At 40.4% G+C, this 26,903-nt stretch overlaps 1 non-coding gene across 1 annotated transcript; it reads right to left on the reverse strand.

Annotated features, from left to right (window-relative positions):
- Positions 1–12,129: 12,129 nt before the first annotated feature.
- Positions 12,130–12,238, reverse strand: LOC112131439 (small Cajal body-specific RNA 20). The gene has a single exon (XR_002913511.1). It is a non-coding gene; the product is annotated as a small Cajal body-specific RNA 20 (non-coding RNA).
- Between the last annotated feature and the right edge of the window lie 14,665 nt (positions 12,239–26,903).

Here is a 26,903-nt window from a genome sequence, read left to right on the forward strand (position 1 = left end):
TCTAACAAGTTCCCACGATGCTGATGATGTTGGTCCCGGAACCACACTTTTTTGAGAACCACTGTTTTAAAATACAATTAAGAGATAAGTCAAAATGGATATGGTTCCAAATTCGCAATTTTCAATGATAAATCTAAAAGCTTTCTACAAGTAACATAACAGAAAATCTGTTTTCATGCTCCCTTTGCTGAGTTCACATTGTTCCTCTCTACCCAAGATAAAGAGAAGGAGTCCTTGAAGTAGTAGCTTCAGCCACTACACCATGCAAGGTTCTGAATGGGTGAAATGTGGGTTCTTCAGGAAGCACTTATTGAGAGCGGAGGACATCACTTGTACTGAATGTGCTACACGATACCAAAGAAGCAAAACACCATAGCAGCCAGGCGCGGTGGCTCACGCCTGTAATCCTACCACTTTGGTAGGCCGAGGCGGGCGGATCACTTGAGATCAGGAGTTTGAGATCAGCCTGGTCAACATGGTGAAACTATGTCTCTAATAAAAATACAAAAATTAGCCGAGCGTGGTTGTGTGGGCCTGTAGTCCCAGCTACTCAGGAGGCTGAGGCAGGAGAATCGCTTGAACCCGGGAGGCGGAGGTTGCAGTGAGCCAGGAGATTGCGCCACCGCACTCCATCCTGGCCAACAGAGGGAGACTCCCTCTCAAAAACGACAACAACGAAAACAAACAAAAACCATAGCAGCTGCTCTGTGCCCCCCAAAGCTATATTCAATTCAATTCGACAAATATTTTAATTGTCTAATAGGGGCCAATCACTGTGGTAGAAGCTAAGGATGCAGTGGTAAGCATGGTAATCACGTGGAGGGCACATTAAACAATTACAAAAATAGTCTGTAATGGGGGTTAAAAGTGCTGTGAAGGAGAACCATACCATTCCATGATAGTACATCTTTGTGACCTCTACTGATCTAGGAGGTGACCAGAGAAGGCTTCCCTGAGGAAAGGACAAAAATACTATATAATCTGACTGCTTAATATCAGCATGACATAGGTGAAAAACCAAAAAGCATGGTTCACCCTCTGGAACCTTTGCAAGAACTTTTGGCTGCTGCTTTTCCCTCTGTCTCCATTGTCTGTTCTGTTAAGGTCATGTTATTAGAAAAGACGAAGTTATTTCTATCACAGCCCAGGCCCCAGCCCCGTATTTGATGCTCTAAAAGTATGATTACTGTTTGCAGTGTTTTTCAGACCAAGAGGGTAAGTAACTTACCTTTTTCCATCTGTGCCTGCCTCCCTTCAGTGAGCCTAAAAAGGTGATAACAACCAGAACATTTTAAGCTAAAACATACTAGAGATTTTCTAAAATTGTAAGATTAACACAGAAATATTTTAGATATATTATAACATTAGACCCTAGCATTAACCTTTCAAAGTACTTATTTGAAGCTTATTTCTCTCAAGATTTAACTATGAAATATAATTGATAGGTATGTGTTATCATTAGTATACTTAGTTAATTTAAGCCAATAAGATGTTAAAATGATTTGTGTTTTATTAGGATCCCCAGAGTGGTTAAAAATATGATTTAAAATGCAAGGTAAATTTAGATAAAGCCATTCAGTATTGTGGAGTTTTTTCCTAAAAATATAAATCCAGACCTCCGGATATATAATTTACAGTCAAACTTACTTATTTGAAACATACTCATAATTGTGGTAATAATCGTGGTAATAATTCAATTGATTGTTACTACGATTAATTGTAAAATAAGAAAGAGGAAATAAAAGGCATCTCTGACAATTTGGGAGACAGAGGACGAGAGAGGCAAAATAATGCTCCCCCAAAGATGTCTACCTCCTAATCCCCTGAACCGAAACTGTGAAGATAACAGGTTACAAGGCAAAGAAGAATTAAGGTTGTAGATGCAATTAAGGATGCTAATCAGCTGACATAGCAAGATTATCTAACTGAGCTCAATGTAATCACAAGGGTCCTTTTTCATTTTCTTTCTTTTTTTTTTTTTTTTTTTTGGGACAGAGTCTTACTCTGTTGCCCAGTCTGGAGTGCAGTGGCACGATCTTGGCTCACTGCAACCTCCATCTCCCAGGTTCAAGGAATTCTCCTGCCTCAGCCTCTTGAGTAGCTGCGGATTACAGGCGTGCACACACCCAGCTAATTTTCATATTTTTAGTAGTCTCACCATGTTGGCCAGGCTGGGCCACAAGGGTCTTTTAAAGTGGAAGAGGGAGAGACAGAAGGGCTTGGCCCAATGTTTCTGGCTTTGAAGATGAAGGAAAGCAGCCATAAACCAAGGAAAGGCGGTGACCTCTAGAACCTGGAAAAGGAAAAGAAATGGATTCTCCTGTAGAGCCTCCAGAAGAAATACGGCCCTGTTGACACCTTGATTTTAATTTATTGAGACTTGTCAGACTTCTGACTGATCCAACTGTAAGATAATAAATTTGTATTGCATATGGTACTAGTTTTTGGTAATTTGTTACAGTAGTGATAGGAAACTAATACGGAACATAAACAGAAGAGAGAAAGAGAGAGAGAGAATATGTGTGGTTGGGGCAGAAGGTCACAGTGGGGAGAAAGCAGCAGAAGATACAACTAGAGGCTGAGGTAAAGGGCAGGTTTTGAGGAGTCTTCTATTCCACATATTTAGCTTCAGCCTGTCAGGGCACAGGAAGTCAACAGAGAAGCAGAGTCATGACAGAAAGACCTGATCTGAGAGATGTTCTCAGGAAAGACTGAGGCGCTTGATGACTGATTGAATAGGGGGAATAAAAGACTGAGGGACTCATAAATGACTCTACATTGGCCTCTGGATGACTGAAGAAATAATCTGTAGAAAGAAACGGGGAAGGAGAAAGGGGTATTATTTGTAGAACTGTTACTAGAAAAGAATTTAGAGGTTATCACTCCAGTAAAAACCAGAGCCAGAGCTAAAAGCCAGTTTCCCCACCCTGCATGCCTACCCCAGGGCTCATACCCTTCTCACTTCCTGTCAGTGGTATCCAGCTGGAGTTGGTAGGTCCAAGACATGAAAATGTTTCATGAGTGGGATATAAAATTGAGTAAAGGGAATGTCTCTTTGGTGTATAGGGAGTGGCTCATATAATGCTGGAAACTATTTCAAATTGGAAATCATCTTAGCAAATGGGTTTGTTTCCCACATTTGAGAAGTTTAAAAATGAATGTTCTCCTGTGTCTTGGGATAATAGAAGGCAGACACAATAACATCCTAGGGTAACATTCTGCCATTTTATTAGCTGAGTGTCAACACTTTTCTTGACGATATTGTTGACCTGAAAAGTGACTATCACACTGATATTGGATTCCTAAGATTGGGATGATGATAATAGCTACTTATTTGTTTATTTATTTATTTATTTGTTTGTTTATGTAAGACAGGGTCTCACTCTGTCACCCAGGCTGGAGTGCAGTGGTGCAGTCACAGCTTACTGCAGCCTCGACTTCGTGGGCTCAAGTGATCCTTCCACCTCAGTCTCCCAAGTAGCTGGGACTATAGTTACGAGCCTCCATGCCTGGCTAATTTAAAAATATATATATTTTTGTAGAGACAGGGTCTCCCTATGTTGCCCAGGCTGGTCTCAAACTGCTGGCTTCAAGGGATCCTCCCACCTCAGTCTCTCAAAGCGGTAGGATTACAGGTGTAAGCCACCATGCCCAGTGCATAATAGTATTTTTTAGTTTGTGTAGCACTTGTGATTGGCCAAGAATTTTTCTCATATGTTGAATCCATGGGAAGGAGGCTCAGAGCTACAGAGTTAATTTTCACATTGGCAGAGAATCCCTTTGGGAGAATGTGCCAGCCTTGTACAAGATTAACAAATTAGTTTCAACATAGATGATTACACACTGCTTTCTTAAATATATATGTATATATACCTATACATATATAATTAAGGCAAAATTCCAATTGATTAAAAGTAAGTGAAAAAAAAGTTATATATAACTGAGCGAATTCAGCTGTGAGTGCCTCTGGGTATTGTATTTGATTCCCAGGATTTTCTTTGTGCAGTAGTTTCCTACTCTGTCGCTAAGGACGTCTGTTGATGGATTGGTTTCCTCATATGCATGGACTGCAAGGCATTAATATAGGGCATATTATACATTGCAAGTTGTTTGCCTTTGGGGCCAGTAGGCAATAAAATTTTGAAAGCTGGAAGACTGGGGAGATGAAGGAATGATGCCAAGGTTAACAGGCTGTGCATGAATACATTTGACTCCTATATGAGGGGGCTCACAAAGCCTCCTTTTGACTGTCTTTGTTTTCTACAGCCTGGATACTGGGAAAAACCACAAGGGTAAGCTATTAGACTGTTTTCTTCATAATTTTATTCCAAACTTCAGTTTCTTTGCAGGAAAAGAAAAACTTGAAAAACATTTTGTTTTTCTCCTACACTCTAGCACTGTAACCCATGACCATCTCATGTATCCCATTTTTATAGATGCTCTCTGTCCTCAGCCCATAACAATATTTTTCTACCACTAAGGGAATGGATTTTAAAACAGCATTTAATAAATCAAATTCACTTGAGTACTCCACCCAGAGGATTTTTTAACGTTCAGATCCAGAGTCCTCAAAGAAACCAGAAGAACAAAACTCCCTTTAGTCCAACAAAAAAGTTATAGTATGTAATACTTCTCTAAAACTAAAACTGTTTTCTTGCTGTGGGGCTGCACGAATGACCTTTTCCTAAGAAGAATCACAAATTATGGTGCCAAAACATTTTACTGTTCTTAATTCATCTCATCTTTGAATAGTATATCTTCATCCTCACTGCTGACATACAGTAGAAAAAAAAAATTTCCACATATGTCAAAATTTCATCCAAGCAGCAGCTCTGATGTTTTTCATTTTTTTAATTTTTAAAAAATTTTAAACAATTCATCATGTAAGCTCTGGTGTTTGAAGACTCAAAAGAGAAATGTCCTCAGAGAATATGGTATATTTCTGAAGACAGCTGACAGAAGAGGGAACCCTCAGCTAGAAACTATATAGCACAGAAGTTAAGGTTGAGATTTGGAATCAGAATGATCTAGACGTGAGCCACCATGCTGGGCTGATTTTTTTTTAATAGGATTTTTTGAACTGAGATATGCTTCACATAAAATTCACCATTTAAAAGTGTACACTGGGCAGGCATGGTGGCTCACACCTGTAATCCCAGAAATTTGGGAGGCTGAAGCAGGAGGATTACTTGAAGCCAGGAGTCCAAAACCAGCCTGGGCAACATAGCGAGACCCTGTCTCTACAAAACAATTTAAAAATTAGCAGGGCATGATGGTGCATGCATATGACCCTAGCTACTTGGGAGGTTGAGGTGGGAGAATCACCAGAGCCTGGGGCTGGCAGGGTTGGGGGTGGGAGTGGGTCAAAACTGCAGTGAGCTGCGATTGTACCGCTACACTCCAGCCTGGGTGACAGAGTGAGACCCTGTCTCAAAACATAAAAAATAAAAAAGTATACACTTTCGTGTTTTTTAGTACATTCACAATGCTGTGCAATCATTACCCCTGTCTAATTCCAGAACATTTCCATCATCCCTACCTCTTAGCAATTAGTCCTATTTTCCCCTCCTTCCCCTCAAAACCGCTTACCTATTTTCTGTCTTTAATAGATGTACCTATTCTGGATGTTTCACATAAATAGAATTATATATTATGTGGTCTTTTGTGTCTGACTTCTTCCACTTAGTGTAATGTTTTCAAGGTTCATCTTTGTCATAGCATATAACAGTATATATATATTCCATTTTATGACTGATAATATTCCATTGTGTAGATAAATGTGGTATATCTATTTATCCGTAGAGGGAGTTTGGGTTGTTTCCACTATGTGGCTATTATGAGTAATCTTGCTATGAACATTAATGTACAAGAATTTGTGTGAAAAATGTGTTTTTAGTTATTTAGAATATATAGGAATAGAACTGCTGGATCACATGGTAATTTTATATTTAACTTTTTGAGGAACACAATGATCATTTAAAAGTATGAATCTGTCCATGTCACTCTCCGGTGGCTTCCCAATGCATTGAGAAAGAAATCTAGAATCTTAGCATACCCTTTCATGATCCAACCTTATCTTCTATCATTCTCCTTGTTCACCAAGCTCCAGACACACTAACCTGCCCCTTCCTTCTCAAAAATGCCAATTCCCTTGGTGTTGGGAAAACTGGATATCTGTATGCAAGAGAATGAAGTTGGACCCTTACCCTACACCATATACAAAAACTAACTAAAAATGGATAACACTGTGAAGTTTCTAGAGGAAAACTTAGGGGGAAAGCTTCAAAACATTAGATTTGGTAGTGAGTTTTTGGCTATGACACCAAAAGTATAGGTAACAAAAGCAAAAATAGACAAATAGGACTACGTTAAACTTAAAATCTCCTGTGCATCAAAGGAAACAATCAGCAGAGTGAAAAGGCAACCTATGGGATGGAAGAAAATACTTACAAATCATATATCTGATAAGTTGTTAATATCTAGAATACACAAACACAAGCAACAACAACAACAACAGCAAATTTTTATAAAGGGCAAAGGACCTGACATTTCTCCAAAGAAGATATACAAATAGCCAACAGCATATGAAAAGGTGTTCAACATCACTAACCATTAAAGAAATGCAAATTAAAAAAAAACAATGAGATAGCATCTCACACCCATTAGGATGGCCATCAAAAAAAAAAAAAAAAAAACCAACAGAAAACAAAACAAGTATTGAGGATATGGAGAAACTGTAACCCTGTGAACTATTGGTAGGAATATAAAATAATGCAGTCACTGTGGAAAACAGTATGGAAGTTCCTCAAAATTTAAAAAGAGAATTACCACATGATCTGGCAAACCCACCACTGGATATATATTCAAAATAATTTAAAGCAGACTCTTGAAAAGATATTCACATATCCATGTTCATTGCAGCATTATTCACAATAGCCAAGAGCTGGAAGCAACCCAAATGTCCATTGACAGAAGAATGGATAAACAATGTGGTATATACATGCAGTGGAATATTATTCTGCTTAAAAAAGAGAGAAATCCAGTCACATAATACAATATGGATAAACCTTGAGGACATTATGCTAAGTGACATAAACCAGTCACAGAAAAGATAAATACTGAATGATTCCATTTACATGAGATATCTAAAGTAGTCAAATGATAGAAGCAGAAAGTAGAATTGTAGTTGCCAAGGACTTGGGGGCCAGGAATGAGGAGTTGTTTTTCAATAGGTATAGATTTCAGAATTGTGAGACAAGGAAGTTCTAGACGTCTATTGCACAACAATGTGAATGTAGTTAACACCACTGAGCTGTACACTTAGAAATAGTTAAGATGGTAAATTGGTTTTTTTGTTTTGTTTTGTTTGAGATAGTCTCGCTCTGTCGCCCAGGCTGGAGTGCAGTGGTGCAATCTTGGCTCACTGAAACCTCCGCCTCCTGGGTTCAAGCAATTCTCGTGCTTCGGCCTCCCAAGTAGCTGGGATTACAGGGGTGTGCCACCACACCCAGCTAATTTTTTGTATTGTTTTGGTAGAGAGGGGGTTTCACTACGTTGGCCAGGCTGGTCTTCAACTCCTGGCCTCAAGCGATCATCTCTCCTCTGCCTCCCAAAGTGCTGGGATTACAGTTGTGTACCACTGAGCCCTGCTTAAGATGGTAAATTGTTTGTGATGTTTTTTACCACACTTTTTAAAATAATACATTTTTTTAAAATGCCAAACTCTTTCCTGCCTAACAGGCTTTGCTCTTGCTGTCCTTTCTGCCTGGGACACTTGCTTTTTGCATGATTGGTTTCTTTTCATACTTCTAGTTTCAGCGTAAATGTTACTTCCTCAGAGATATCTCCCTTGACAATCCTATTCTTTTAAATAGGTCCCCCATGAGTCTCAGTCTCAACAGCTTGTTTGTTCTTTTTAAAAGACTTATCACAATTTGTAATTATATAATTTATATATTTTTGTCTGTCCTACTAGAATATAAAGTCTATTAGGACAGCAACTATGTCTGTACTTTATTCTTTATCATCATCATTATTATTATTATTATTATTATTGAAATAGGCTCTCACTCTATCAGCCAGGCTGGAGTGCAGTGGCGTGGTCTCACCTTACTTGTAGCCTTGACCTCCCAGGCTCCACTGATCCTTCTGCCGCAGCCTCCTGAGTAGCCAGGACTACAGACGCATGCCACCATGCCTGGCTAATTTTTGTGTCTTTAGGTTTTTTGTTTTTTTGTTTTTTTGGAAAGATGGAGTTTCACCATGTTGCCCACACTGGTCTCAAACTCTTGGGCTCAAGCGATCTGCCCACCTCAGCCTCTCAAAGCGCTAAGATTACAGGCGTGAGCCATCATGACTGGCCTATGTCTGAATTTTAAACCACACACCTACCTTAGTAATGGATACACAATAGATAACTAATATATTTTTCTTTCTGAATGAACAAATGAGTCTATGTAAACTGGGAAGAATAACATCTACCTCATGGAGTTGCTGTGACAGTCAGGTGCAGTAACGTGTACAGCTCAGGGCCTGCCTCATGGTAAAAACTCAACCATTTTTTTCGGGGAAGGATATGTTGATTGTACCAGATGATTTTTAAATGTCAATCCAACCCCAAGGTTCTCAGGAATGGTGCAACGGTACTGGGCAAGGCAGGGCTATACACAGACTAGCAAGCAAAACACCTGCATTCTAGTCAGGAAGTGCAACCCTGCCAACAAGTAAGATCTTTCATGCCTGGGCCCTACAGGTGCAGAAGTCATTGTTCTTTGCTCAGAACTTCCCAGTATTCTCAAAGTTGTCCACACCTTGTGGAAAAGGATGAAATACTTAAAGTAGGAGTTCCAAACCTAGGGAGTCTTGAGGAATCATGGAGAGAATTCAGAAGGTCTGTGAACTTGGATGGGGAGCAAATGACATCTTTATTTCCATTGACCTCTAACAGAAAGTCAGTATTTCTTTTATTATAAATGTTGCCCTCCTCAAAAAATCAAAATCCTCAGTAGTACTAGCTGTACCTGCGATTTTGTTACCAATACAAATCACTAAGATTGCCCTACCTTACAATCATAACTGTCTTGAAGTAGTTTATGCTCATTACTAATTCAAAATTATGACAAACATTAGGCCTGCCATTAGATTTTGTTATTTAATAAGTTAAAAAGCATAGATATTAATATTTCACAAATTTTACCTTTAAAATGTGTGATAACATTATTTCAATATCATGGGATTACTCTATAATTCTGTGTATTTTATTTTGATATATCTGGAAACATTCTAAGTGGTCCATTAATTTCACCAGGTTGCCAAAAGGGTTCTTGGCACATTTATATGTTAATTATGCACAGAGCCTGTTATGAGAAAAACTTGGAACTATAAGCCCTGCCACCCCACTCCCCATTCAAATTAGGAAGGTGCCGAGAGAACAAAGAATGACTCAGACGTCCAACTCGACAAGTAGATGAGTTTATTAGGACTTACATGCAGGGCACTTCTGGATGGCCGCAGGAGAGCTCTAGAGATTCACAACTACCACCTGTCTTTAAGCTCCTTCTAAGCTAATTTTCTGGCTCTTTGCCTACTGCATTTGAGCAATGAGACTTTTTCTTCGTAGGTTCTCAGGGATACCTGCTTCTTGGCTGGGCACCATAGCCGTGGCTCACCACCCAGGCTTCAGGGTTCAGACAGTAGACATATACCCTTAAATAACCTGAGGACCTGGCTGGGCATGGTGGCTCACGCCTGTAATCCCAACACTTTGGGAGGCTGAGGCAGGCAGATCACCTGAGATCAGGAGTTTGAGACCAGCCAGGCCAACATAGTGAAACTCCATCTCTACTTAAAATATAAAAATTAGCCAAGTGTGATAGTTCATGCCTGTAGTCCCAGGTACTTGAGAGACTGAGGCAATAGAATTGCTTGAACCTGGGAGGCAGAGGTTGCAGTGAGTCAAGATCACACCACTGCACTCCAGCCTGGGTGACAGAACAAGACTCCATTTCAAAACAACAACAACAACAAGATATCTGAGGACGCATCACATTACACAATTCCTCTCATACAATAGAAGATCCATGAATGATTCTTCATGATCATAAGAATTTATATTCTCATACTTTGTGTTCTACCTTGACTCTGTAATCATGTAAAGAATAAATTAGAAAGGCCAGTTTGGTTCTTAGGGAAACTATGTTTTTTTAAAAATCTTGTTAGCAAAAGACTTGTTGTTTCTCTTCAACAAGAGAAGAGAAACATGTGAAGAAAGTCTGAAATGTATCTGTTTAAGGCATTTTGCTGACATCATTCCATTTCTTCTAAATAACTGCTCATATACCACTTGTGACTATAGCAACTAAGGCAAGGAAAATTTAATGGAGCCTTTGTGATTTGTGATGTCATTTTAACTCAGTGAAGTATAACTATGACTCTGAGACCAACTTTTCATGGATTTTGTTTTAATGTTTCAAATGAATGTCAACAGAGGATGTAGAATCTCCTCTGCTTATAAAAGAGTAAAAATTGAAAACATAAAAACATTCTCAACTCTAATAAAGGGAAACTGCAATGCTGAATACTTAAACTACTGCTGAATTATTTTATACTCAATATTTTATATTCAGTATTTAATACTGAAGAAATATCCAAACGTATTAGGCTAAAAGACAGAGTCGTATGATCAAAAGCCAAGAAAAAATAGACAATAGAAAGTAACCCACAGATAATCAGTGTATTAGATTAGCAAACAAGGACTGACTAAAATGTTCAAGAAGATAGACAAAAAGATATAGAAATTCACCAGAGAATTAGAATCTATTTTTAACATAAGTTATGGAACCAAAAAAATTTATAATAACTGAAATTAAGAGGAGCCAGGAAAATCAAGGGCATATGGCAACAGCAACCACAGAGCAGATGGGGAAATGTCGTTATGCACATGGAAGCTGACGCTGACTCAGCACATGTTTCAGCTGCATCTCTGGAGCCCTGTGTCAGGCCAGAACCCTGAAATCTAACGCAGACTCAAAAATGTTCACCCATTTTAAAAAAGAAAACTTTAAAAATGTAAACTCTGACATTTATATTCAAGAGTATCCTCCTAGTACTACACTGCAGTTAGTAGGTACCAAAACAAAGTTCTCTGTCAAGAGCAATTCTTCAAGAAGCACATGTCTGTGGTCCCAGCTGCTCAGGAGGCTGAGATGAGAGGATGCCTTGAGCCCAGGGGTCCAAGGCTGCAGTGAGCCATGATCACGCCACTGTATTCTAACCTAGGTATGGAGTAAGATCCAGTCTCCCCGCCCCCCCACCCAAAAAATGTCAACATGATTCTAAACCCAAGTACATTTTAAAATTTTCTATCATGACATTTTAAAAAATAGTTGGACAATTAGCTATTGCTCTATTTATAAAGGATTAGGGAAAAAATGATGGCACAGCAATTGCCAAAAAGCTTTCTTTAAAATTATTGCATAAGGGTGGCTGATACGGTTTGGCTCTGTGTGCCTTCCAAATCCCATGTTGAATTGTAATTCCCAGTGTTGGGGGAGGGACCTGGTGGGAGGTGACTGGATCTTGAGAGCAGATTTTCCTCTTGCTGTTCTCATGGCAGTGAGTTCTCACAGGATCCGATGGTTTAAAAGTGTGTGGCACTCCCCGCTTCACTCTTTTCCTCCTGAAGACATGTTTGCTTCCCCTTTGCCCTTGTGCCATGATTGTAAGTTTCCTGAGGCCTCCCCGCCATGCTTTCTGTACAGCCTGTGGAACCATGAGCCAATTAAACCTCTTTTCTTTATAAATTACCGGGTCTCAGGTAGTTCCTTATAGCAATGTGAGAACAAACTAATACAGTGACTATCGCTGGGGCTGCTGCCAGATTTCCTACAGTTAATTTTATAATCCATATTTCAGACTTGGACCTGCCTAATATTAAAGCATACATTATAACCAATATTATGAATTCAGAGTCACAGAAAAGATGCTAGGGAGTTTTTTGGTTAAATAGTTCCCTTTAAAAGCGGGGGGGATTGGTCTTACACAAAATAACAACAAACCCAGAGCTAGAAGGAAAACTGCCTTATTATTATTATTATTATTATTATTATTATTTCTTTTTTCTTTCTTTTCACATGTTTGTGGCAGGAAAACAAGGCGGCTCAGCTCATGGCAGTCCTGATGATGATCGCTGAGGGCTGATCTTGGCCTCCAGCCTTGGCTGAGGAGAAAAGGGGTGGCTTATTATTAATGATCAAAAATAGACATGTGATCTACCTCAGCATACGGAAACTTGGATAGGTGACTTGGCAAGCCATGGATGATATTTAGAAACTTATTGTTTGATTAACTTTTAAAAAAGAATCATTTTGCTTATTTATACTTTATGAGTAAAATACAAAGAGAAACTGTCTCCTGGAAACTGATCATGAAATTAAAATGCAACTTCATGAAATTAAAATGCAACTTCAAGTGTACTGATGAGGTAGAATAATTGCATGAAATTCCAAGAGATATTTAAAGACAATGATATTGACTGGTAGGTTGAAAATAACAAACATCCTCTCCTTTCATTTCTCTATTTTATTTTTGTCACAAATTTTCATTGCTCATATTCTTATTTCCCCTTCTATTGTCTAGAAATCAATGTAAACAGGCCAAACTCTTGCTAACCAATCTATAATAATAAACAGCCTAGAGAAGAGAAGCAAATCTATAAAAATGAGGAAATTAAATATTTTCTTGTCTATAAAGCAACCAAAAGAGTATGCAAATATTATTTTACTAAGAGCTTATGATATTCTTGGAAGACAATAAGGAGGCAGAGATTATTTTCCCTGTTTTGCTGCCTGGGAAATGAAGCCAGTATTGAAAAGGTGACTTGGTAAAGGTCATTAAACAAGCAAAGTGCTTCTGAGATTCCCATGCCCTGGGAAAGCTGAAACACTCTCTTGCTTTCACTTTCCTTGTTTTCTTTTTTTCTCTTGTCGTTTCCTCTCATTCAAAAGCAAACTTAAAAAAATTAGAATCAATTCAACAATATTTAGTGTGTGCTTCTTCGATATAAAGTATCATGCAGGACAAAAAACAGTCTAAGACAGTCCTTGATTTAAAGGAGTAGTTAAAAATCACTATTCTAGCCTGGATCCTCACAGCTGCTCAGCTGCTCATTTGTTTACCATTTACCGTGCTTATTTATCTGCTAAGATAACTGTTCCAAAACTCCTTTTTCTTAAAGCTCCCAACTTCAACACCGCTCCTTTGACTCCTGACTTTGCTTGCCTTTTTTTTTTTTTTTTTTTTTTTTAGATGGAGTCTTGCTCTGTCTCCCAGGCTGGAGTGCAATGGTGCAATCTTGGCTCACTGCAACCTCTGCCTCCCGGGTTCAAGTGATTCTCCTGCCTCAGCCTCCTGAGTAGCTGGGATTACAGGAGCCTGCCACCACGCCCAGCTAATTTTATATTTTTAGTAGAGATGGGGTTTTGCCATGTTGGCCAGGCTGACCTGGAACTCTTGACCTCAGGTGATCCACCCTCCTTAGCCTCCCAAATTGCTGGGATTACAGGCGTGAGCCACCACACCCAGCCTTGCTTGCCTTTTTTACTGAATATTTTGAAGCTACCTTGGGAGTTTTCTTAACTTCTCTATTTTCAAAATCTCTTTTACTTCCTTCCCCCTTTCCCCCAAGAAAGGATCCTCTAATCATCTTGCTAGAACTCATCTCCTATAGTCTCAAACACTGATTGTCCCACATTTGCAGGGATATCACCCCACCATTACTTCTTCCTCAATTTGCATTTTCAATCCTACTCTCCCAGTGGCCTCTTCTTCTCCATTAATAAATATAAGTTGGTTATTTCTGATGTATTTCTGATGGTACCTTCCCCCAGTACCACTTCAAGCTGCAATGTACTGTGCCTTTTCCCTTACAATTAAATTTCTTGAAAAAAGAATCTGTAATCTGTAATTTCACTAACAAATAAACTTTTATAATATGGCTTTTGCTTCCATAATGTTACTGAAATACTTCATGAAGAAAAATAAAAGCATGAGAGTCCATAAACCTAATGGCTTTTTCTAGTCTTTGTTCTCACCCTTCCCGGTTTCTCTGAAGTTTTTGAGGCAATGACTACTCTTTCTTCATCTTTTATACTGCCTTATCTTCATTGTTTTTCTCTCTACCACCGTGACCATTTCCCACTGACTGCTCTTCATCTTCCCACTGCGAAATACAGACATTCCTCTAGTTTTTGCCTTTTTCTTTACACATACTCTTTCTTAGATTCCTCTTCATAGAGATGATAACTGAAGCTGAGGATTCTCTTGCTCTGAGAATTACAACAATCTCTCCAAAGAAAGTACATGTAAAGAAAAGGGCAGTATATTCTCACTTATAAGTGGGAACTAAGCTATGGGTATGCAAAGGCATACAGAGTGGTATAATGGACATCGGAGACTCAGAAGCAGGGAAGGTGGAAGGGGAGTGAGAAATAAAAAAACTACATATTGAGTACAATGTATACTACTCTGGTGACAGGTGCACTAAAATCTCAGATTTCACCACTATATAATTCATCCATATAACAAAAAACCACTTGTATCCCAAAAGGTATTGAAATATATATAGTTATAGTTTTATATATATATGTACTATATATAATTCAAAAAATAAAGGGCAGACATTTAAAAACGTTTTTAATTGACACATAATAATTTTACATATTTATGGGGCACAGTGTGATGTTTCGATAAATGTATACATTGTGTAAAAATCAACAAATTAAATCAGGATATTAGCATATCCATCACCTCATTTATCATTTCTTTCTTTCTTTTCTCTTTTTTTTTGAGATGGAGTCTCACTCTGTTGCCCACGCTGGACTGCAGTGGCCCCATCTCAGCTCACTGCAATCGCTGCCCCAGGTTCAAGCGATTATCATGCCTCAGCCTCCCAAGTAGCTGGGATTACAGGCGCCCACCACCACTACTAATTTTTGTATTTTTAGTAGAGACAGGGTTTCACCATGTTGGCCAGGCTGGTCTTGAACTCCTGACCTCAAGTGATCTGCCTGCTTTAGCCTCCCAAAGTGCTGGAATTACAGCCGTGAGCCACGCGCCCGGCCACATTTATCATTTCTTTGTGGTGAGAACATTCAAAATTCTCTTTTCTAGCTTTTTTAAAGTATACAATATTGTTAACCATGGTCACTCTACTGTGACTAGAACACCAGAAGTTACTCCTTCTAACTGTCGCTTTGTACTTTTTGACCAGTTGCTTCCTATGCCCCCATTCCCTTTCCCCTCCTCAGCCTCTGGTAACCACTATTCTATTCTCTACTTCTGTAAGATAAACTTTTTTAGATTCCATACATGATTGAAATCATGTTTGTCTTTCTGTATCTGGCTTATTCCACTTAGCATAGTGTCCTCCAGGTTCATCCATGTTGCCACAAATCCACTACTGGGTAAATATCCAAATGAAATGAAATCAGTATGTGCAAGAGACATCTGTGCTCCCATGTTTATTGCAGCATTATTCACAAGCAGCATTATTCACAACAGCGTATAGAAGCAACCTAAGTGTCCATCAACAGATGAATGGATAAAGAAAATGTGGTACTTATACACAAAGAAATACTATTCAGCCTGTGAGGAGGAGAAGAGCTCCAGTTCCTTCAGGACCCTCCTGAGGGGGCACCATGGCAGCTTCAGGAGGACCTGGGGCACCAACCCGGGGAAGAAACAGCTCCTGTCTGTGGGTGCAGCTGCTGAGGAGGAAACTTTGGTGTGGATTCTCTGGGGCATTTTTCCTACCTCGTCCATACGTGTTGCTGTAATGACATGATTTCATTAATTTTTAAGGCTGAAGAGCATTCCATTGTGTATATATACTGCATTTTCTTTATCCCTTCCTCTCTTCATGGACAGAATCTTGCCTTAAGAATATGAGAATGTTGTGGAGCCCTGATAAGTAAGCAACAATGAGGAAGGGGCCTCAGGTGGGGAAGGGCCCCAGGTGGGGAAGAACAATGAACAACTGTTCTAAGAGATGACCTCTATGCGCAGCCCACTCTAGCACAACCCTATAAAACTTCCCTCCAGCCCCTGCCTTTTTGCAGACAGCCCCTTCTCTGCTGTGCTACCCGTTGCAATCTTGCAATGTATTTTCATATTTTCTCTAATAAATCTGCCTTTCTTTACCTACAACTATCTTGGTAAATTCCTTTACCACCTGCGACACCAGCTCAGCCCCAGATAGTCACATCTGTGATGTTTTGGTGGCCCTTACAGGGACTGTTCGGGGACCTCTTTCCCCTACTCACTCCCTTTCCTGTCCTTCAACTCCGACCTCGTGGTGACAGCATCCAAGCACAGAGACAGCTGAAGGTCCCCAGCCAGGGCCACTCCTTTGCAGACCAGAAGATCCCCGTGAAAAGATGTCTGACCACCACTGCCTGATCAGGTGAGAGTTAGAGTTTGCTTTCCTTTCCTGCCTTCCAGCAGACAAACTCTAGCATCCCTCTGGCAATTGATCGCAACTGGCCAGGCCCACACCTTGGTGTAGCCTGAAGGCCAGAGGGTGAACAACTTTGGCTGCCTTGCCCAGAAGGGAGGAAGACCCTCTCCTATCCTTTCTGGTTAAAAGTCCCCAATCCCTTTGTGTGGCACAATTAGCACACATGTTTTGGGGAACTCAGACTCCCTCTTTCTCACTCTAAATTCTAAATTCTTCCATGAAGACAGCCAGACATCCTGCTCTGGATGTTCCCAAATCAGGTGATCTCAAGTGGCCTCAAAGCAGTGAGTGTCCCCATTCCTGTCCCTTCTCCAGGGCTGGCAGCAAGCTGTCTTTCTCTCTTTACCCTTTTTCCTCATGCCTGGTCTGATCACCCAGCATAAGGTGCCAGCGCTGAAAGGTCCTTTCTAATGGGGGTGGGACGCCCCTTTAGAAAGTGTACTTGTATCCCTCTGCAATGTAAGTGGAACCCTTTTCCTCAGCAGGTTGCTCCTAAAGAAAGTGTGGTTCATGTCCCCAGCAGACATTACCCTCCAGTGGCTCACTGTTTTCCAGTTCCACCATGGGACAAACCCCATCTATTTCTTCAGACTCACCTCTGGGCTACATCCTAAAACATTAAGACAAATTTAACTCTCAGACTCTCAAAAAGAAACATCTAATTGTTTTTTTCAGGTTTCAACTTTTTAATAAGCTCTGTGAAGGACATCCTGAGCACTATATGAGACAAAACAATATTTTTTTCTTCCAGTATTATAAAAAGACATTTGCAAACATTTTAAAGCGGCTCTTCTATATAATCAGTTTGGTTATCTGAATTAGAGAAAACCCCTAGATAATCATGTTCTTGATGCAGATTTCTTATAGGTACATTTGGAAATCGCTTCCTAACTGCAATAAACACTGTGTACAGGTTTTTAAAATGTCCCTGGATACACATTAATTTTCAAAAACCAGTCTGGCCAAATGCCAGAACCAATTATTGCTAGATCCGATAATCCTGAGAGCTCAAACTAAAAAACTGGCAAAAAGAAAAATACTCAGACCCTACAAATGTTCCATAATTTGTCTTTAAATAGGAGAAAAAAATTTAAACAAAGATGGAGCTGTCTAAAAGATCTTTAACTAGTTACCTTGGGAGCTCAATTTAAAAACAAGAGGTTGAGATACTATAAAATAAGATGTTTCAGTACAGCTCCAAAAACCTTTATAAATACAGCCATTTGGAAGGACAATCCTGGATCAGAAGAGCTATTCCTTGTGTATATTATGTGCACATGTCTCATTTCTGTTGTCATAATTGCTTCTGTAATTTCCTTCTGAGTAGCAGTCATAACCACCCTGGCTTCTGACATTATAGTCTCTGGACTGTCCATATCCATATCTATACCCTCCAGGTCAACTGTCATACCTGCCACTCCCATAGTCCTGGTTCCCACCACCTCTAGAGTAGCTGCGACCATGCCCATGGGCCCCAAAGGCACCTCCTCTTGTTCCCCCGCAGACTTGCCTGCATGATCCACACGGATCAGGTGACCATCCAGGGACTCTCTGTTCATGGCTCTCATGGCATCTGGGTTGGTGATGGTGATAAAACCAAAACCCCTGGACCGCTGAGTCTCCTTGACAATGACCACCTCAGAGACAGGCCCGAAGCTGCTGAAGTGGTCTTCCAGCACCTGCTTGTCGGTGTTAACGTTGAGCCCTCCCACGAAGAGCTTTCCTTCTTTAGTGGACATGGGAGCAAGTTCAAGTCCCGGAAATTAAAACTTAAAAAAGCCAGACAGAGAGTGAGCTCAGAGGTGCAGAGAAAATAGGGCACATCTAATTTTCTTGTGTAATATATTAATAGCATGGCCCCTATGCAGGAAATTCTCAAATTAGCCTCCTCAGTCTTTTATAACTGAGAGCCAAATAAAAAGGACAGGGCTAACGGGAAAGAAAAACACAGAAAACACAAGGAGAAAAGGCAGGCTCAACTGCTGGCTGCTTTATGAGCCCCCAGCCCTGTCTGGGTTGCCCTCAGAATATCCTCCAGGTAACTGCCATCAGTGCAGAAGGCCAGGCTACTGAAAGGCAAACTGTCCCAATGGGACGAATGGGGAAAAGCCTTACACAGTTTTCCCCCTTGGCCACAAGCTTGGCCGCCGGAAATGGGACTGCCCTAAGGGCTGAAGTGCCCCTAGTACAGAATCCCATCAGACACCCCTGATGGCCTTCTGCTGGGGTAGGTGTCTCTGCTCCAGCTGGCTTCCAAATCAAACATCATTATCAATAAAACAAAGCCAAGGGCAACTCTGGAGGCAACAAGTAAAATTATAAATTTCCCTTTTGCTGTCTGTCATGGACACACCTCCTCTACCCCTTTCTGGAAATAAACTTTTGCTTATATGGTAAAAACCTGGAAAATTACTATCTGGATGTTAACAGCCTTTTAGATTGGGTCACTATTGGAACTGGGTAGACCAATAAAAGAAAAAGGTTAAATTAAAAGAAGAATGCATAATAACAACATGGCTAGTCTTAGAAAGTTATCTTGAGCAGTTAAAATCCTTTGCAAGCTTGAAAATGCTTTAAACTCCTTCTGGAAAAAACAGCAGTCACCTTGTGCTGTAGATAAGTGGCTAAGGCTTTGCCCTCTCACAATTCAATTCTTGTCTTTCAAAGTGAGTCCTTTGTGGTTTAATACTTGTGGTATTTTTGCCCTTTATTGATTCTTTTCCCCTCCATGAACAGCTTCTGATTTCCTGTCTTGAAATTTTCTTTTCTCTGAGTTACCTTTGGGGCAATTCTAGATCTTGTAAATCACAGACCATCTCTTTGGAGACAGCTCATGTGTCTGTGTTTAAGTCTTCTTCTTAGTTAAGGCTTACTAATATCATGTTATAAAATACCTTTAGTAAAAGATTCAAAAGCCAGAAATACTAGCCGTTTGTCCTGACTGAAATCTGGTAATAGAACATTTTTAAAAGATTGTTCTTTTAAAAGCTCTGTAGTTAGAAATCAACTTAAAGCTTATATTTGGTCTGCATGTGTACAGATACCGGTTTTTAAAGCCCCTGCTTTCTCTCTGAAAACTTCTCAGTTGATGGAATTTTGTCTGAATTCTCCATTTCTATCTGTGTATTTATATGTGTTTATATAAAAGAATTCTAATTGGCTTAAAGAAAAATAAGCACTTAAACATATTGTCAGAAAAATAAAAACTTAATGCCTTTTAGGTCACATGACTCTAATACGAATCTTTTAAAAAGACAGTTTAAAGATTATTGGTAAAGTAAAATAAAAGATGTCTTCAAAGCTCACACATTTAAACTAAATTAGGCAGTCAGATACTGTTTGTCAAACGCTTTAAGGCCATAAACTGCTTCTATGACTTTTAATAATTGACTTGTTTGTTTTATAGCCATTAGATTCTAGGTAAGGCCTGGGGACATATGGAGTTAGCCTGGTTCCCTGGCTAGTCTGGAAAGAGTCAGACATTATCCGCAGCTTGTCTTGAGCTCTGCAATCTTATATACGGTTAAAATTACTCATCAGGGCTAGGTACGGTGGCTCATGCTTGTACTCCCAGCACTTTGGGAGGCCAAGGAGGGCGGATCACGAGGTTAGGAGTTCGAGACCAGCCTGGTCAACACAGTGAAACCCTGTCTCTACTAAAAATACAAAAATTAACTGGGCGTGGTGGCAGGCACCTGTAATCCCCAGCTACTCGGGGGGCCGAGGCAGGAGAATTGCTTGAACCCGGGAGGTGGAGGTTGCAGTGAGCCGAGATTGTGCCATCGCACTCCAGCCTGGATGACAGAGCTAGACTCCGTCTCAAAAAAAAAAAAAAATTACTCATCAGACTTTTCACCAAAAATAAAAGTTGCTGAGAGTTAACATTGTAACATGTACTTGAGACTGCTGGAGAAACAGTTTACATGCAAAGTATAGAAGGAAAGTAGAATATGTTTTTGGTGGGAGGTTATAAGAAGGCATGGAAATAGGCAGGGCACGGTGGCTCACACCTGTAATCCCAGCACTTTGGGAGGCCGAGGCGGGTGGATAACAAGGTCAGGAGATCGAGACCACCCTGGCTAAAATGGTGAAACCCCGTCTCTACTAAAAATACAAAAAATTAGCCAGGCGTGGTGGCAGGCGCCTGTAGTCCCAGCTACTTGGGAGGCTGAGGCAGGAGAATGGCGTGAACCCGGGAGGTGGAGCTTGCAGTGAGCCAAGATTGCGCCACTACACTCCAGCCTGGGCGACAGAGCGAGACTCCGTCAAAAAAAAAAAAAAAAAAAAGAAGGCATGGAAATATGGCTTTTGTTAAAGGGAATGTAATTTTTGTCTTGCTCAGAGGTTTTAAGGATTGGCCTAACCTACAGAAGTAATGGAATAAAACCGAAGGTTTAAGCAAGTTAAAAAGTAAGTTGTGGAGGGCTGATCTTATAAAAAGTTCTGTGGGTATAAAAAAGCTGGCTAAGATTTGAAGGGAATTATTTAGTTTTCCCATAGGTTGAAAACTGAAATAAAAGCACATTAATACAGGTCCAGAATCTGGGCGCATGTGTCTGAATAATAGTTTTCTTAGATAATTAATCTGCTGTTTAACAGAAAATGATAAAGGGTTATAAGAGGTTTATGGAAATCTTACCCTATGGTCAAGCTAATAAAGATTGGACAGATTTGTTTATAAGGTTTTATTAAGAATTGGATTTAACATTAATAGAACACTAGTACAAAGATGCAATTTGGCTTTCTCTTTTAAACAAGATTTTCATGTAATATAAACAAAAATGAAAGAATTTTGTTTTCCTTTTAAATGAATGACAGAAAAAGGAGGGAAGAAAAAGGAGACAGATTCAGTCATCCTCATGCTGTCTTTATTGCAGCCTGTTTTGAAAGTTGAGTCTCCTCTATCAGCGAGTAAAGATTTTTGCCTTTTAAGAATTTTGGACTTATCATTTTGGCTAAACGACTTCTAGTGACTCTGTATTAATCTCCTTCTCTAAACAACTCTCCTCCAAATCCTGTTGGGTAATGGGAACAAGTGGCACCCTCTCCCTCCAAAAGAAAAATTCACACCCCTTTATAATATGTAAGGGATCAATTACCATTTTCCCTCCATGCCCTGGTAATATCTAAATACCCCACACTCCTTTGGGGCAAAAACATACTTTCCAAGATGAGTGCCTGCTTAATATTTGCCCAACCTCTGAATTCATCTTTCCCTCTAGTAGCCCCATTTCTCCTGGGAAAGCTACCTAAATCTTTAACAAATAACTTCAACCTAGATAGTCTTATCTCAGGGGTTTAAAATAGCCCATACTTATTCAGAAAAGCCCTAGCAAGAAAGCCAACTGAGTAATCTCTTGATGGAACAACTTCAACAATATGTAAATAACCTCATTTGCTTCCCTTCCACAGAACTCACACAGCAACACATAGTATAAACCATAAATTCCTAAAAAAAGGAAAATAACTTTTGTCTAATTCAAAGGACAATGGTTATAATATAAAACAAGATAAAAGGAACCAGGAAATAAGAGAAACATAAAGAAAGTTATAAAGGTAAAGAGGTATTTTTGGTAATGAAGGTTATGAAGATTTTACGTGAGAAAGGATTTTGTACAGTAAATTCTTGTCCTAAGGTAAAATGACTGCTTGTTTAAGAAAGAGGGATTTTTAGGACAAGTCAGAAAGTCTGGGCACATCGTAGACGGTCTGTGTAAATCATGAGAAAATTTGTGAAATTCATAAAAGGAACACTATATATAATTAAGATATAATAGTCTCTCTAAAATTGGCTCCCTATGCTGTGTCGAATTAAATTCAAACACTTTTTCATCAAGTGTAACTTCCAGGTTATCTAAATGAGCTTCCAATAAGGAAAAACAGTCACACTACAAAAGGGTTTTCTTTGCCTTTTTGGTAACTGGCTCAAGAAACACAATTTTATCTTTTAGAATTCAGTAGTTTCACCTTCAAATGGTGCTATGAACAGGATATTGCTCTCTCCTCAATGATGCCTGCTACCTTTAGGAGTCTCCCATTCAGCTGGAGGCCGGTTTTGCCTAGACATGCTCCCCTTCTCTGATGAATGCTTTCCTCCAGCATGATCCAATATCCTAGGTCCTACAACCCAGGACAATGGCTCACAGGGTCTCCTGACAGACCAACAACCATAGGTTGGGTCAACTCTACGCCCCTGGTCAGCAGGAAGCAGTTGGAAGATGAGACCTCTACCCCAATGCCAAAGATTTGTCATTGCTATTCTGTCATGGGGGGAATGTGGATTCCTGATAAGTAAGCAAAAATGAGGAAGGGGCCTCAGGTGGGGAAGGGCTCCAGGTGAGGAAGAATAATAAATAATTTTTCTGAGAGTCGACCTCATTCCACACAATGACTTTGTTCTGCACATAACCCTGTCCAGTACAACCCTATAAAACTTCCCTTCCACCTCTGCCTCTTTGCAGACAGCCCCTTCTCTGCTGTGCTGTCCATTGCAATCTTGCAATATATTTTCATACTTTCTTTAACAAACCTGCCTTTCTTTATCTACAACTGTCTTGGTAAATTCCTCTACTCCCTGTGACACCAGCCGCAGATAGTCGCATCTGTGAGAAACATATCTTCAGTGGTCCAGAAGATATGCTGCCTGCCTCAAGCAGCGGGTCAAAACCATCTGACCACATAACAGAGTACACAGTGGGGAGCAATTCATTGAAGCTTCTGCCGAAGCCCTAGTAGGGGATTTTCCAAGTGACAGGTCAGAGAAAGAGGCCTCATCTGTGGTCAACGTGGACTCCAAAGCAAATGAAAATCTTTCTGTCGAGGACATTCTGAAGCAGCTTCCTTGTTAGGGCATTGGAGAAGGTTCCATGGAAGACCAAGGCAGCCTCAAGAACATGGAATACAATTCTCCTCTGGACATCATTTATGAAGGTAGCTATAAGGATGGAGACTCTTCAGCTGCTCCTGAAAGATCTCAGCCTAATATCTGGCAAATCAATGGATAAGGAAGAAGATGGTTCCCATATGTCAACTTCACGTAATCTTTGGTTCCCATATGTCAACTTCATGTAATCTTGAGTGGATTCTGGAGAATCTCAGCAGTGATGAGGATGATGCTTCAGCTTCCCGTAAGGACCATGTGCACAATGACCTCATTCTGCATATTTTACAGATCTGAAAAGAAGATGCTGGCAATATATCATCAACTTCAGGGGAAAGTAAGTGGATTCTGAAGAGGATAAGTGATGAGGAGGACTCTCCTGCTCCCTGACCACCTTCACATCACCAGCACCCTCTTCAGTGGGAACCTCTACACCAGGGTCCCTGAGCAGACATCAGAATGAGAGAGAGCGATGGAGCTCCTTACAACTAGAAAGTTATTTCTTATCCTGATAACTCTCGTTGCATCATATGGGTCCCATTAGTACAGATATCTCCAAATGGGCCACTCTTCTGTTACATAGAATAAATTGCTCATTACATTGAGACTCTAATTATAGATTAGAGTCCTCCTCACCATCTACTGTAAAAGAATCAATCAACAGCGGGCTCCAGGGTCTCACTGAACTTGTGGTCAGCCTTATTCATAGGATCACAGAGTTTACCTATAAAACAGAAAACTGCTTGATGTTTGGTGACTGTCCTAAATAAATAAGTTGAGTGCACTATCTGAGCTTTGCCATTTTTGTCTTTTTCATTCTTTTATCCATCCTGGCTATCCTGGGAATCTCTCTGTTCACTAAACCCACTCCTGCTGTACCTACTGTCAAAACATGAATGACATCTTGTGCTGATGAGGATGAGGAGACACCCTCACTCTCCAAAGCTGTTGGAAAGAACCTATGTAAAGGGCCAGTGGGACAATTTATCTGCTTTGTTGCTGTTTCATTAATTCACTATGATACTATGTGCTTGGGCACCATGCTCTCTGCCTGAGTCCAGGGCACCAGGAGAGGAGCTAAGAGGCCATCTGTGGGGCCAGCCCAGGCCACTCAGAACAATGGTGATAGTGACACTTGGCTGGAACGCTCCTTGCCCCAGGCTGGCTGCCAGGCCAGTACCTGGGATCATTGACACCTCTGCCTTCCAGCACAAGCCCCAGGCAAGGACCAGTGGACTCCAGAGCACTCACTGCCCAGGGGCCACAGATGTTTTACCTAGCAGGGGCACCTCTTGGCCAGGTCCCTGCTTCTCCCTTGTATGAACCAGCCTGGGGAACTAAGAGCTCCACAGCTGTGGGTATAATATAGTGGCCAGGTCCAGGATTTGAGGTGGGGTAGTGGTGTTGGGGACAGGAGACTGGGGCAAGTTGCCTGTGGACTTCTGAAAGTGAAAAGAAGTCAGGGGAAATGTTTATCTCTCTCCTTGTCCTAATGCCAGCAGTATAAGCCACAGGCTAGGGATTCCTTTTAAAGCCCACAGTATTCCTCCACCTAAGTCCTAGTATAACCATCATTTTTTTGAGCTCACGTGCAACAGCTGCTGTGCCAAGCTCCATGTTTGTATTTGATCTTCACAAACTAACTACTGCCTTAAGGCAGTAGTTAGTAGCATTATCCCATTTCACCTCCAAGGAATCTGAGGCTGGGGGATAAATAACTTGCCCATGGTGAGTGGAGAAGCTAGGACTGAAATCAGCATCTGCTTTTCTCTAGAGCCTGGGATGTTCACCCTGAAATTGTTCTCCTGCCTTCTCTGTGGTTGGTACTTTCCAGATACTGTTTGTGCTTTACCAAGAGGAGTTGGCCCTGTTGCTTTCCTCGCCTCTTCCCTTCTTTACTCTGGTGACTTCCTATGGCCAAGAAGAAGGTCTGCAAGACTGTCTCTCTACTTCATGTAAAATGACTGGAATCTTGTGGAGAAATTGTGAAGTTGACTTGGGAACACACTAAAGAAGCCCATGTTGGGAGCTTGGGGAAAAAGAGTACCCGGAGACAAGTACTCCAATGGAAGCTCTGCCTTCACTGTGAGAACATGCCAGGGCTAGCCTGCTGGAGGGAGACATGTGGAGCAGAACTAAGTCACCCCAGCCAACCTCCATACCTGGGAGGCACCAGCTGATAGCCAGCTGTTCCCCAGTCCGTGAGTGAGCCTAGCTGAGACCTGAAGAGCTGCCCAGGCTGAATCACCAACCTACGGATTTGTGAGCTGAAAGGAGAAATGATGAAGAAAGTGTTCTTGGAATTCACTTCTGGCAGAGTCTTGTGAGCTTTGCTTTCATTTGTTAGTGAAATGCTTGACATCTTTCCTTCACTTTATAAACGTTATGTGCACATTATTCAGAATTCTAATAGAAAGTAATTTCCCACTAATGCAGGCTGTAAAACGCCATTTTACCTGAATCCATGCCTCAGGAGCACAGTACAGGACACCTTTACACTTGCAAATTCCAGTCACAAATCAAGGAAGCCCCATGTTGGGTGGGACAGGGACTTAGAGCTACTGCCAAGGGAAATTTAGAAGAGCAGCCTAGGACAGGCATAGGCAAATAGCAGACAGTGGCACACAGAGTTTGCAGCAGTGGAGAATCCAATTATGGGACACTGAATTTTTTTTAAAGCCAACTTTTGCACATCTGTCATCTCTGGCTGACCAGCACCCTTCTAAGAACTTCATCTGCCTAGACACTGAGCTACTGGCCAACAAGGGGACAGACGCACTGATATGCATGGCCTGGATGAGGAAGCCAAAGAATTCACTATCAGTGTTTTTCCTTCCAGGTCGAATATATACAGTTTACTTCCTTTGCGACCATTTGCTGACCACACAATGTCTGCAATCATGAATTTTGGAAATAAATAATTCCCAATGCTCTTAAAAAAATACACTATGATCTGTGAACTTTAAAAACTGACTTAAAGTAGCAGTAGTTATTTTAGAGAAGGTCATGAATACCATTATGGACCTAGTCCAGCAGTCCAGTAAAGAGAAATATCATGACAGATTTTTAGCAGAAATAAAGAGTACCTGATTCAAGTTACAAAAGAATTTCAAGAAGCCCCGAAAGAGTGCTTTCCCTTTTTAAAAAATAAAAGTGGATTTAGTAGAAGAAATGCGATGATTAAGAAACTTTAGGACCTGTTATTAGCAATGTTAGTGAGAAGGTGAAATTGTATGTTATTAATAACTGTTACCCCGAAGAAAAAGAAAAAAAGAAAACAAAATACAAAAAAAAATTTTTAAGAGAAAAAATTTTTAAAAATTTCAAAAAGAAATTGTATGTTATATCAACAACAAATTTTAAAAGGCAATTACAAATTCTAAAAAAAAATAAATCTGTGCAATAAAACAAGGGCTAAGTATAAAGTTAATTACAATGAACATTACTTTGAGAATATAAGAGATTACAAACATTAAAAAATGATACTTGGCCAGGCATGGTGGCTCACAC

The sequence above is a fragment of the Pongo abelii genome, chromosome 1 (assembly GCF_028885655.2).
Source record: "Pongo abelii isolate AG06213 chromosome 1, NHGRI_mPonAbe1-v2.0_pri, whole genome shotgun sequence".
NCBI lineage: Eukaryota > Metazoa > Chordata > Mammalia > Primates > Hominidae > Pongo > Pongo abelii.